Source organism: Periplaneta americana, chromosome 11 (assembly GCF_040183065.1).
Source record: "Periplaneta americana isolate PAMFEO1 chromosome 11, P.americana_PAMFEO1_priV1, whole genome shotgun sequence".
NCBI lineage: Eukaryota > Metazoa > Arthropoda > Insecta > Blattodea > Blattidae > Periplaneta > Periplaneta americana.
Window position 1 is genome coordinate 120213540 of NC_091127.1, and position 12480 is coordinate 120226019.

The 12480-nt window shown below is 35.3% G+C and overlaps 1 long non-coding RNA gene across 2 annotated transcripts in view; it reads right to left on the minus strand.

Moving 5' to 3' along the window:
* LOC138708628 (uncharacterized) overlaps nucleotides 1-11925 on the minus strand; it is a 65782-nt gene extending 53857 nt beyond the window's left edge. Inside the window, exons 1-4 of one of the 2 annotated variants that reach the window (XR_011334734.1) lie at nucleotides 11669-11925; nucleotides 10604-10840; nucleotides 4337-4419; nucleotides 3866-3973 (exon numbers count right to left, since the gene is read on the minus strand). This is a non-coding gene — a long non-coding RNA (uncharacterized lncRNA). Of the gene's footprint in view, nucleotides 1-3865; nucleotides 3974-4336; nucleotides 4420-10603; nucleotides 11223-11668 lie in introns of those variants that run through there. The other variant, XR_011334733.1, reaches the window with a different exon arrangement.
* Nucleotides 11926-12480: the final 555 nt, after the last annotated feature.

Genomic DNA, 12480 nt, shown 5'->3' on the forward strand with positions numbered 1-12480 from the left:
TATTATCATCCACTTATCAGTTGATCAGGCATGGTCAACTATATAAAACAAATTACTATCCCTACGAAGTTCGCCGGTAAAGAAACCACTTTGACGATGAACGCGGCGATTTTAATTGTTGTAGACCAGGGCTGGGCACATTATGTGATTCTGAGAAATGAGCGCTGTTTACTTTAAAGAGCATTTCTCCCGAGCGGTGTGACGTATGCATACTCTACGTCACTTGCTGTTATTGCAGTGGTTGACTCTGCAGTAGGATGGCGAACTTTGAAGATGCACCCGCCGGAGAAGCTGTATGTCAGACGAAAACCTAAATTATAATTTGAACATAGCTAATTCATTAGTTCCAAACATTAAACGACTTCTGCAAATGAAACGTTTTCATAAGTCTCGGAAAACAACCACATAGTTATTTTGGCTATTGAGTTTGGAAAAGTTTTGTTTCAATAGCAAATATTTATTGATTTCAGATTGATAGAAGTACGATTTTGTTACAATAGTTTATTCATACAAAAAAGGTGTAAGAGAATTTTTATTATTAATTTTGTTATTGTGTTTATTTTATTTATTTAACTAGCTAGCTAGTGAGTATCAATTAAATTTATAAAACAAAAGTGTTTCTAGCCACTACCGTAACAGCCAGTCTCATGTACGGTGTGGTCTTAGCCAATAATATAACGTTAAATTTACAAGGACAGTAAATTTCTGATTTAAATCCTTTATTACATATGTTTATATTATTAATACCTTTATGTAATTGTTAAAGCAGTGTGAATATAGTCTAATGATATGTGTGCATGTGTATATGTGTTTAGAGCAAAGTTTATTTCATTAAATTAATAAGAGTGTTATAAAGTCTGTACTGTACAATGGATTGATATAATATCCTTATAAACTGGTAAATATTAGGAATTTTATTGTAGATATTTCACTTCCTATTAAAAATGTTTGGTTAATAAATGAAATTTGATGTGATCTTATCCTTATAAACTATTATGTACTGACAGACTGAATGAATAGAACAACCGTGGCTCTTGTTACATTAATTCAGGAAGGTAGCTGTAATGTGAGTCCGCCACTGCGTGAGCGTTCTGCTCTGACTTGGAATTGAAGTGCCTTGCGGAGCGAGAGCAGCTCTGGCCGGCTACACAGAGCCGCTCTCATGCCCGGCGCTTTTGTAGACAAACGATAGCTTTATACCGGTTAGCACACACATCACGTTCTATTGCTAGAATCCTGCATTTGAGAGTACAAGCAAATACCTTACTATAATAATACCGGACAGCTGTTCAGTAGCGGCTGGTGACTTAAAAACGCTAGATCTAGCTGGAAAATCGCTGAATTGGCAACACACACAACGACGAAATGAAACATAGTTGCTCCGAAAGGATCGAGGTCAACTACGAACATTTTTAACATTAACCTGGCTATACTCGGACACACTGTTGCCCCCTTCCATTACAGGAGTTTGATGTTACTAGTGCAATATGTAAACAAATCATTTTACTAGGTATAGGAGGAGAGAAAAGTAGTGTATCCATTTATGTTGTAGGGAAATACGATATTACGATTTTCAGTTTGATCATCACTTTTACGGAATTTATCAAAATACAGTAGAGTAGTAACATTTTTTTTCATAAACTCAACTTTTCAGGCGGCTATGTTCGTTATGTAATGTCTACTTTATTTAGCATATTAATTATTGATGTTAACATACAATATAGAGAGTGCATTTAAATTGAAGGGGTCATAAGTAAAGGCAGTAAGTGCACTTAAGTTACTTTTGAGAAAATGGGGTTTAAATATTTAAGCTTTCGTAAAATCGGTGAAATTGTTATTTAAACTTTAATGTGTGATGCGATTAAAATATCCCTTTGCCACTAAAATTTTAGATACTTTAGCTTACTCTGGATGCACTTAACTCATGTTATTACAAATATCACTAGCATTCCTTTGCTTCTAGCCACCTCAGTTCAAAATAAGCTAATCTGAATTTTTAAACAAGTTGCTGAAATGGTTGCCGTTCATTACAATGCAGGCTTCAATTCAGTACGCATATTATTAAAAACATTTTGAAGCATATTCTCTGAAATTGAATTTATCGTTTCTTGAATATAATTTTTTATTACGATATTATTAATATAGGTTCTTTCTTCTATAGAAAACGCAATCATATTTATGAAACACACTATACGCTGCAGTGTTTACTTCACTGCTTGAAGACTTCGAATGCAACAGCGGCCGTAAGTTTGTGTGTCTGACGGGAGCAAGGACATTAGTGAAGGGGTGAGAGTGAAGTACATTCAGAAATGCAGGTGCAATAAAAATGCAAGTAAAAATAAAATGATGTCCCTGTACATTCCAGTACCAGCCTCCTCCCATATGGCTGCACGATAGGAGATGCGAGTATCGTTATTTAATTGCCTACACCTCTACACTTGAAAATCACTACTACTACTTGGAGCAGAACATGAGGAATTGGAAGAGAAGAAGGTGATTACGGGGAGAATAGGTGCAATGCGAGGAGAATAGGGAAACGACACAAACACACACAACAACAAAATAGGTTAAAGAAAATACCACACTTTTTCGTCTTCTTTTTCGTCTTCTTCTCCTCCTTCTCTGCTCTGCTTCGTAGTCCACAAACAGTATTTCTGCACAGAGCAAAATGAACTTGATCGTTAAGCATGCATTCACTGGCTTGCATTGAATGTCGTATTAATAGGGCGAGGATTCGTAAGCTAGCCACGCAAAAACATTTTATGCATGTTTTGAACGTCTGCAGTGACGAATACTTGAAGTTACTCGTGCATATTTTTGCACATTTCAGGCGCTCTTCTATATAAACTGGATTCCTATGCAATAGTTTCTTCAGTGTTAAAGTCACGGCTTCACCCACGGTACTAGTTTCTGTAGACACCAGTTACATCTTTCAGTTGTGGCGACGAAGATTCCAAGTACTCAATATATTTCGGAAGGTCACTGAAATGTACCTTGAGGAAAGCAAGGGAGCCATACATGTTGTCGCTGCTAAGTACAGATTTTGCCTTAGGATTGAGGCAGCCTCCTCCATGTGGAGGGTGTTCTCTCTCTCTCTCTGTCTCAATGTATTGACATTTCTCTCAAAATTGAAAAAAAAAGTCAATATAAAACGCAGTAAATGCAAGATAATGCTTATCAACAATGATTTAGGTTATTTTAGGTACTAAAGTCCGATTGAGGTTTTTTTTAGGTTCAACAGAATTCACATATACGACTCCTACTTTCACGATTCGGAAAAATATTAGAAATTAGGAGTTGAGAAGTAAGAGAAAAAAAAAGGTAAAAACCTACAAATCCGGTCCCTATAAAGTGCTCAATAGTCCATTTTGTAGTTGGAAATCCGTTTATTTTTAATTATGTTTTTGAATGACTTACTACGTTTCACTGTTGTGTATGCGGTTTTATCTTTGAAAGTATAGGTGTAAACGACAGCCAAAATAAGCGCAAGTGTGTTTCAAGGCTACAGGCATAATAGGCTATCACATTCCTGTCCTCACTGCCTGGACACTAGGATAGAAAATGTAATAATAAATATCATTCGTTTCTAGTTGCATTTTGTCGTTTATTTTAGCATTACATTTACTACCATATTAAAAGCTAGAGAATTGCGTGTTAAATTAATGTTCTTCCTTTCTGTAAAGAACTCAATTCAAATATTTAACAGCAGGTTCTACGAACGGCGACAAATTTAACAAGCGGTTTGAGCCAACTGGCTGAATGGCACTTCTCGATAAATCTGCTCTTCGTTACCAGCAATGGAACTTGTGCACAGCTGAAAGCGCCACCACTTCAGGAAGTAAACAATACAATTACTGTAGCCTACCTTCTTCACTGCTCAAAGTGATCGTGCTTGCTTTTCTGCCCAGATGGTGACCGCTCGACGTCGGGTTGACTTCATGCTTCATCTCCTTGTGAATCCGTTTGGACATATCTGAAATGCAACATAATTCTGATTTTAAATCGTCGTAATAAATTGATTGTTAGCTAACCTAATGAACAGGATAAATAGGTAGCATATTAAGTAGACAGCATGTACGTTATCAACTATTAACAATAAGTAAATCATAAAACTGAAGCTTGAAAAGGAATCAAAAGTTGAAGCGCGTAGTAAAGTTACTTCTAACGCACATTTAGCCTTAAAGAAAACAAATTAAATGAAATAAAAGTATGAGTATTTTTTTAATTTCTTTTAAAGAATGAGATTAATTTATCCTTATTCTTTTATTTACAGTAAAAATCGAACTTGTTCGTAGATGATAGCGCCAACACTTCAGGATGTAAACAATTACTGTACCTTCATAGCGACTGGTGTGAATATGCTTGATGTTCTCTTGTCCTTGTCGTGACTGCTCGACGTCTGGCTGTCTTCGTGTCCACCTAAAATGCAACATAATTCTGAGTTTAAATCGTCGTAATAAACTGATTGTTAGCTAATGTGATGAACATGATAAATAGGAGTATATTAAGTAAGTAGACAATATGTACATCATCAAACTATTAACAATAAGTAAATCATAAAAGTGAAGTTTGAAAGGGAATCAAAAGTTAAGCGCGTAGTAAAGTTATTTCTAACGCACACATACTCTTCAACTCAGTACAATATAAAAAAATATTATTCCGGACATTTTAAGTCCTCGAAATAATAAACACGTCATTTACGAAGCTAACAGATCAGAGCGATCATTAAAAATGTTTTCCATTTTCATTTTACTTCTAAACAAACTTTAAAAATGCTCTGCGGTAAAATTTACAAAACAGTAGATAGAACCTTGTTAGTCTGAGCACTCGATTGTTCGGCTTGGTTAAGTGGTAATGATTTTACCGCCAAACATTGAGTTAAGAAAAAAATATTTCGAACTTTTTATCACGTTTCCTTATTAAACGGCGAGCTAGGACGGTGTTGTTAATCTAGTTTCAGACAAAGTGCCACATAATCTTTAAGAATTCTAGAACACTCGTAATTACTAACTACATTGAAGAAAACAAAGCAAATGCATGAGCTTAGCTTGCAGAAAGTCTGTTGCCGTTCACACATTAATATCAGTGCACTCTAGTGGCAGCTAGAGGGAAAGAGATTTCTTGGGACGGAAGTATGAAAAAAATAGGAACCAAGAAAAAACGTACCGGTACACTCTCTTCCTGTTACATGGCCATAAACATGATTAATTCATAATATTACAGCTCCAAACATTTCTAGGCGTGATGTGCCTATCGGAATACAAAAGAATTAAATGAAAAATGCGACCACACGCACTTAATTATCGCCACATTGAGTGGAGCCAAGGGACGGAGCGTGAGATTCAGACAAATTTTAGCACATAAAGAAAAAGGCCGCCAAACAAAACGAAAGTTTTAGTGGTTGGTAACATTAAGGACTGCACATAATGTACTATTACTGCAACAGAATTGCTTCACGCAGAACGATCTATCTGAAACTGGCTCTGTGACATAGGCCTACAATTTGTACCACTTAAGTCTAAAAAGACAACGAAACCTACGAAATACATTCTTTAAACAGGGACAGCAGTCACCCTTCACACTTCTCTTATCTTCTTCTTTGACGAATGATAGTGCAAACATGGAATCTTCCTCGTTTTCTTTTTCTTCTTTTTCTTCTTCTTCTTCTTCTTCTTTTTCGAATGATGGTGCTGGTATGGGACCTATGGATGCTGCCATGGGAACTCGAAAGGCCTCTGGGTAGTTGGCGACAAGAAGCAAAACAAACTTGATCGTTAAGCATGTGTCATTGCAATCACTGGCTTTCAGTGAATGGCATATTAATAAAGGAAGGATTCGTATGCAACTGTATATTTTTTGCTGTCCATTTGCAAGTCATAAAAAATCTTATTTTTTTAATGTTTTGAACGACTGTAATGACGAATAGTCAAAATTAATTGTACCTCATATTTTTGCATATTTCAGGCGTTCCTGTATATAACGGACTATTCAGCATGCAATGTAGCATATTTTCAGTGTTTGTGTCATCATCATCATCATCATCATCCTTCACGAATTAGGCCTCTGTAGACCTGTTTCGGCCCCATCTAGCAGTCTTCTTAACAGTCTTCCTGGTCGACGATGTCCTCTAGGTTTATATTGCATCATAATTTTTGGGATTCTTGAATTTTCCATTCTTCTTACATGATCTAGCTAATTGAATTTGTATCTGCTGATTTTTTCTTCTACTGACTCTACTTCTAATTGTTCTAAAATTTCTTCATTCCTTTTTCGGTCTAAAAGAGTATATCCTGCTGTCCTCCTGAAAAATTTCATTTCCGTTGCTTTGATTCTGTTCATGTCTTTTTCTTTAATGTCCAAATCTCGCTTCCGTATAGAAGGGTGGGTAATGCTAGTGTATTATATATTTTTATTCTTGTAGATTTTTGTACTAATTTAGCTTTTAATGTATTGTTTATTATTCCTAGAATTTGTGTAAATTTGGTAATTTTCTTGTTCACATATTTTTCATTTTGATAAGATAATTGAAATTTTGCACTTGTTCGAGGCATTGGTTATTGTGTATTATCTTACTTCTCACTGGGTCTTGTCCTAAAAATGCCATTACTTTTGATTTTTGTGCTGAAATTTCCATCCCAAAATCTTTTAATATTTTATTTAATGTATACAATCCTCTTTGTAAATTATCCTCTGAATTGGAAATTATGACTTGATCATCGGCATAGAGTAAGGTATTTAATGTTAGAGCACTGGTTATTTTGATTCCTGATGTGTAGATTTGGTTCCATTTTAAAATAATTTCATTTATATAAATATTAAATAAAGTTGGTGATAGTGGACATCCTTGTTGAACGCCATTATTAACTAATTTTCTTTCGGATATACAGTTATTTATTTTGACACTTATTTTGCTGTCTGTGTAGATTTCTATTATATTTTGTAATAACAAATTTGGAATATTTTTTTCTTGTAATATGTCGAATAAAAGGTCTCTTCGGACTTTATCAAAAGCTTTCACAAAATCAATAAAAGCTATATGGGTTTCTAAATTAAATTCTCTTCTTTTTTCCAACAATAGTTTGATACTAAATAATGGATCTACACATGATCTTCCTTTTCTAAAGCCATTTTGACACTCCAGAAGGAAAGTTTCAGCATGTTTCTTTAATTTTTCATTTAAAATCCTACTAAATATCTTATAACATGTGTTGAGGATACTAATCCCTCTATAGTTTACAACATTCTGTTTATCTCCTGTTTTATATATGGGAATAATTACACTATTTTTCCATTCTTCCGGTAAAGTGGCAGTCAGATATATTCTGTTTAGAAATCTTAGTAATCTTTCTTGAAATAGATCTCCTGCATATTTATACAATTCTGAATTTAGGTTATCTTCTCCAGGTGATTTACTATTTTTCGTCTTCTTTAATGCTTCTTGTAGTTCTTCTTTTGTAATGCATTGTTCATCTGGGTTTTTTGTGTCCCAGAATTTTGAATCAAAAGTAGGATTGTTCCATAAGTTTTTGTAAAAGTCTAGGAATGTTTCTATTTTGGGGCAAGGGTTTATCTTGGCGGATTCCTTTATGTCTCTGTTCATGTATTTTAAAATGTTATATGTATTGGGTTTCATTTTATAAATGTCAGTTTCTAAAAAAGATATAAACTCTTTCCATGATTGTCTGTGTAGTTTTCTAATTTCTCTGTTAGCTATCGCCCTTTTATGTTTATAATCTATTTCATCATTAACGGATTTTGTTTGAAGGTATTTTCTATAAGCTATATTTTTATTTTTTATGATCTCCTTAATTTCATCATCCCAAGATCTTAATTTTTTCTTTTGTGTGAAAGCCTTATATTTTCCGATGCTCTCCGTGGCTGCCTGTGATATTTGAGTTTTAATATTTTCCCATTCTTTGTGAATGTCTTCATCTTCAGGTATTTCTAGCATTTTTTGTTCAAGTCTTTTTTGATAAAGCCAGCGTACACTGTCGTCATGGATTAATCTAATTTTGTAACGCATTAATTCTTTTTTGGGGGAATTTATCTTTGTTAAATGTAGCCATCTTGGTGTATATCTCACTTTTGCTAATACAAGGTAATGATCTGATCCAATGTCACTTCCTCTGAAGACCTTGACATCTAAAAACAATTCGGATAATTTTCTATTTGCTATAAAATAATCTATGATAGATTTTGAGCCACGTGCTGACCATGTATACATATGAATATCTTTATGGTTGTAAAATGAATTCATGATTTTCATTTCATTGTATAATACAAAATCTCTTACTTTTTCTCCATTATTGTTTATGGTAGGTTCTCCAAATTTTCCTATGGTATTTTTTATTTCGTTGTTGCCTATTCTACCGTTTAAATCTCCGGCTAATAATATGTATTTATTTTTATTTACTTTATTCAAAATTTCTTGCAACTGGGCATAAAACAATTCAGTTTCTTCAACTCTTCCTTCCTCTGGAGCATAAAGACTAAAGAAAGTTAGTTTGCCTCTTCCTATCTGGAGTTGTACTTCTAATTTTCTTTCATTCCAGTATGTATAATTGTTTATTTTGTTTTTTATTGATTTATGAATCCAAATCATTACTCCGGCCTGTGCTCTTGTCTTCTTATTAACACCATTATATATGATTATGTTGTTTTTTGTTTCAGTTGTGCCTTTTAGTTTCTTTTTTGTTTCTGTTATTGCTGCTATTTTAATCTGCTTTTTATTCAATATTTCATCTAGTTCTTCTTCTTTATGATTGATCCCTCTAACATTCCAAGTAGCGTATGTGAACATATTTTGTTTTTTCCAATTTCGTTTAACCGTTGACTTGCTCTGGGTTGTCATCAAATTATCTATCCTTATACTGCTTGTTTGAGGCTTGAAAGTAATGTAGTTTTCCCTAAGATAGGTTACTAGCCTTATCGTTAGGTAGTCCAGTAGTGGGGCTGCCACTTTTAGCCTCTGGACAGGCTTGTAATGCAGCATTTCCTCTGCATTTGATGAAACAGTTATACCGCTGTGACTCGGTCGCCATTTCCTCGTTGGTAGAAACAGGGTGGACCACGGGAAGGTGAGGATGGCATTTGGATAGGAGAGGCTGTATGTTTCGCGTCAATATCCCTTCTTCACCCCTGTTTGTGTCATAAAGCCCCAAATTAGCATATCGATGGCCTAGATCTAGTATCACGTTTGTGATTTTTCCAAAATGTTTAGGAGAGACATAAAACTATTATTATATATAATACTGTATCTATTTGAACCACTGAAAATCACAATAATCAGTAAGAATAATATGTACATCTGTAATTCAAAGCTTCATGTTGCTGTGAAAATTCCAATTAACACACTCTAATGTGAAACTTACGGCATATATATAACACATGATTTAATTTTGGATTTAGTTCAGTGATCCTTGGAATCTTCACAGCTACTTAAAGCTTCAGAATGCAGGTTTCTCAAAACTTTAAATGTTGAGTTGTTTCACTTTCGAACTCGGCCGTCGATATTGTATTACTCTTTTGTCTGTCTGCACACTTGGATAAGAAACAACTATTTAATAATATGATATTATTATGTTTACTGTCATATTAAAATGCTACAGAATTTCGTGTTAAAATGTCAAATTAATGTTCTTCGCTTCTGTCAAGAACCTAATTTGTTTAACTTCAAACAATTAAGAACAGATTCTACAAATTAAATATAAAACTATACTAATTTATGAATAGATCAAATGTAAAACTGAAAAAAAATAACGCATTTTTCATCAAGTCATAAGTGGCATTCGTGTCGGCAGCAGACCCACTAGCTTCATAATATGTTCATATTATGATAGTAACTGTAAACTTGAATTACTACTTATCAAAGTGCTTTCTTAATGTTGGGTCAGTAATTGTTCCTAACGTATGCATAATCTTTGTTCTGAGGTGTCAGTTCCACAGCCTCACGCATTACAAATTCTGAGTGTAAATCTTCGTAATGCATAGGATAAATAGGTACTGCTCCGCCGAAAGGTTATGTCGCATCCCATTTTGCCCCACTTTTCTCTGTAAGGGCTAGTGCCAGCACTGGCTGAAATGTGCAAAGGGTACGCGGTGCCGTCCCGTGGGCACCGTCGTGCAGCAGGAAGAGGTAGAGAGCATACCTGCTAGCAGCTACTAGTGCACCATGGTGCACTGTGTTTTCCGCGGGTAAGAGACGCTAGCCCCAGGGTGCTCTGCGCTGAGGACCGCTGGACTAGTGGATGAACAGTTAGGCTCTTCTCTGCAAATATTTTCTGTACAGAATTGGAAGTTTGCGTAGTATTATACAACTGTTTAAAATAATTTAAAGAGAAGGGCCGCCTTAAGAAGTAACTGTCATGTGATTTCCCTGCAACATAACCACTCGGACGGACAGTAGCATGACAACATGTACGTCACCAAACTATTAACAATAACTGAATCGTAAAAGTAAAGTCTGAAAATCAATAAAAAGATGAAGCACGTAGTAACGGTTACTTCGAATATAGATACAACCCCAAGCATTTGTTCTCTGTGGGCAGTATTTAGTTACTTCTTACCTACTTTGAAATATTACTGATGTAAACAATTACTGTACCTTCAGATTCCATTGTTTGTGTGGATGCCCGCGTCAACACAATATCTCCCAATAACTACAGGCTCCAGTACAAGTTCTGGCAGCTGGTCTGAGTGGCTGCTTCTGTCATTGTCTCTGCCGGTCCAGCTGAACAGCCTCCATCGTCTTCATCTAAGTTGGTACCGGTACTGCTGTAGTTGGTGGTCGCCTTCTCTAGAGCTGTCCGGATGGCAATCGGGCTCTTGGTCTCCATAGAAACTGTTAAGTAAAGCAAAATCAACATAACATTGAACAACATAACTAAATTGCATACTTTGATGTTTGATTTCCTAAAATATTTTACTTTGTTCGCATTACTGTGTTCTAATTTAACATTTTAAAATCCAGGAGTACAAGGGGAACAAGTTCAAAGCAAAGCAAACTTGTTGAATACAAGGAGAACAGCGTGAATACAAACAGAAAGAGGGTAATACATGTAGAGAACGGCGTGTACAAAGAGAACAAGGGCAATTCAAGAAAGACATAGAACATTCAAGGAGAAAAAGTGGACTGGAAGAATAGTATTATATATCATATATATCGTGTGATGTCATGTATCATATATATGAATAGTACAGGGGAAGAACCTGATAAGTCACGTTTTACTGTTTTCACAGCATAGCAAGTTAAAGTTTCAAAATCAATTATATTTTATTATCTTTGGGTGCGTGAGTGAGGTTTTGAAATTTATTAAGGAAGATAAACTAGAGGCGGCCTACTCTGCAGTTGGAAAAAAAGTTTGTGAACGTACACTAACAAATCCTGCCACAACTCCCTCTCTATTCTAAAGAGGGTAAAGGCATTTGTGAGAAACTCTTAGGCCAAGAGCAAATGTTAGAGTCGGCAGTTTTGAAACTGAAAAATCTTTTATTAAGGAACTGTCACAATAATTTCGATTTTACAATGTCATCATAGACGAGTCTAACAAACAAAACGGGAAAATCGTTTTGCAGTTAGTAATTTATTTTCTAAATATTTATTGTATTTAGTTACTGCTCCCCTACTTTGAAATATTACTACAGTCATTGATGTAAACAAGTACTGTACCTCCAGAAATGCTGGATTCTCCTGTCTGTGTGCTGCGTCCGTCGATCTTCTTTCTTCCTGTACGTTGGCTTGGGCCATGATGTGTCCTTCCCAGTATCCCCCTCCCGGATATCCGAACGGGGGGATAGTTCACGTCCGGAATCTTTTACGGGGAAAGACTCATTATGCCATTTGTTTTAATCAAGTCTTCTTGGGATAGATAAATGCGGTAGCTTCCCATTGCTGTCCGCACACCACTCTCTCTTTCGCATCTTAAAAGATCCCAGGGGGCTCCAGCGTAGACTTCACCGCAAGGGTTAAATACCAGTTCCATCAGGGTTTTTGTTCCGATCAGAGACCAGGAAATCCCAATTAGCCTTTGCCGCCCTTTTTGAGTCTAAAGCATTATTAAGGTCATCGATGTGAAAAGACCAACTAAGATCCTTATCGAACGTGACACCAAGAAATTTAGTCTTGCAGGATAATTTAAGCAATGTATTGTGGGTCCCTATCACCACGGCATGGCGCGTCCTCAGGTTGCGGATAGAGGAGACAGCCTCCAGATATAATAATAATAATAATAATAATAATAATAATAATAATAATAATAATAATAATAATAATGACTTTATTTAACCTGGCAGAGTTAAGGCCGTAAGGCCTTCTCTTACACTCAACCAGGATTAAAACTTGCTTACACAGTTGAACATAAAACTGGATCGGAATTAAGTAATTACATATTGATACAATTTAGGTACATAATGAGATCAAAAGAGCTACTTACATACAATTTACCTCATAAAATAAAAATAAACACAGTGAAATACATATTA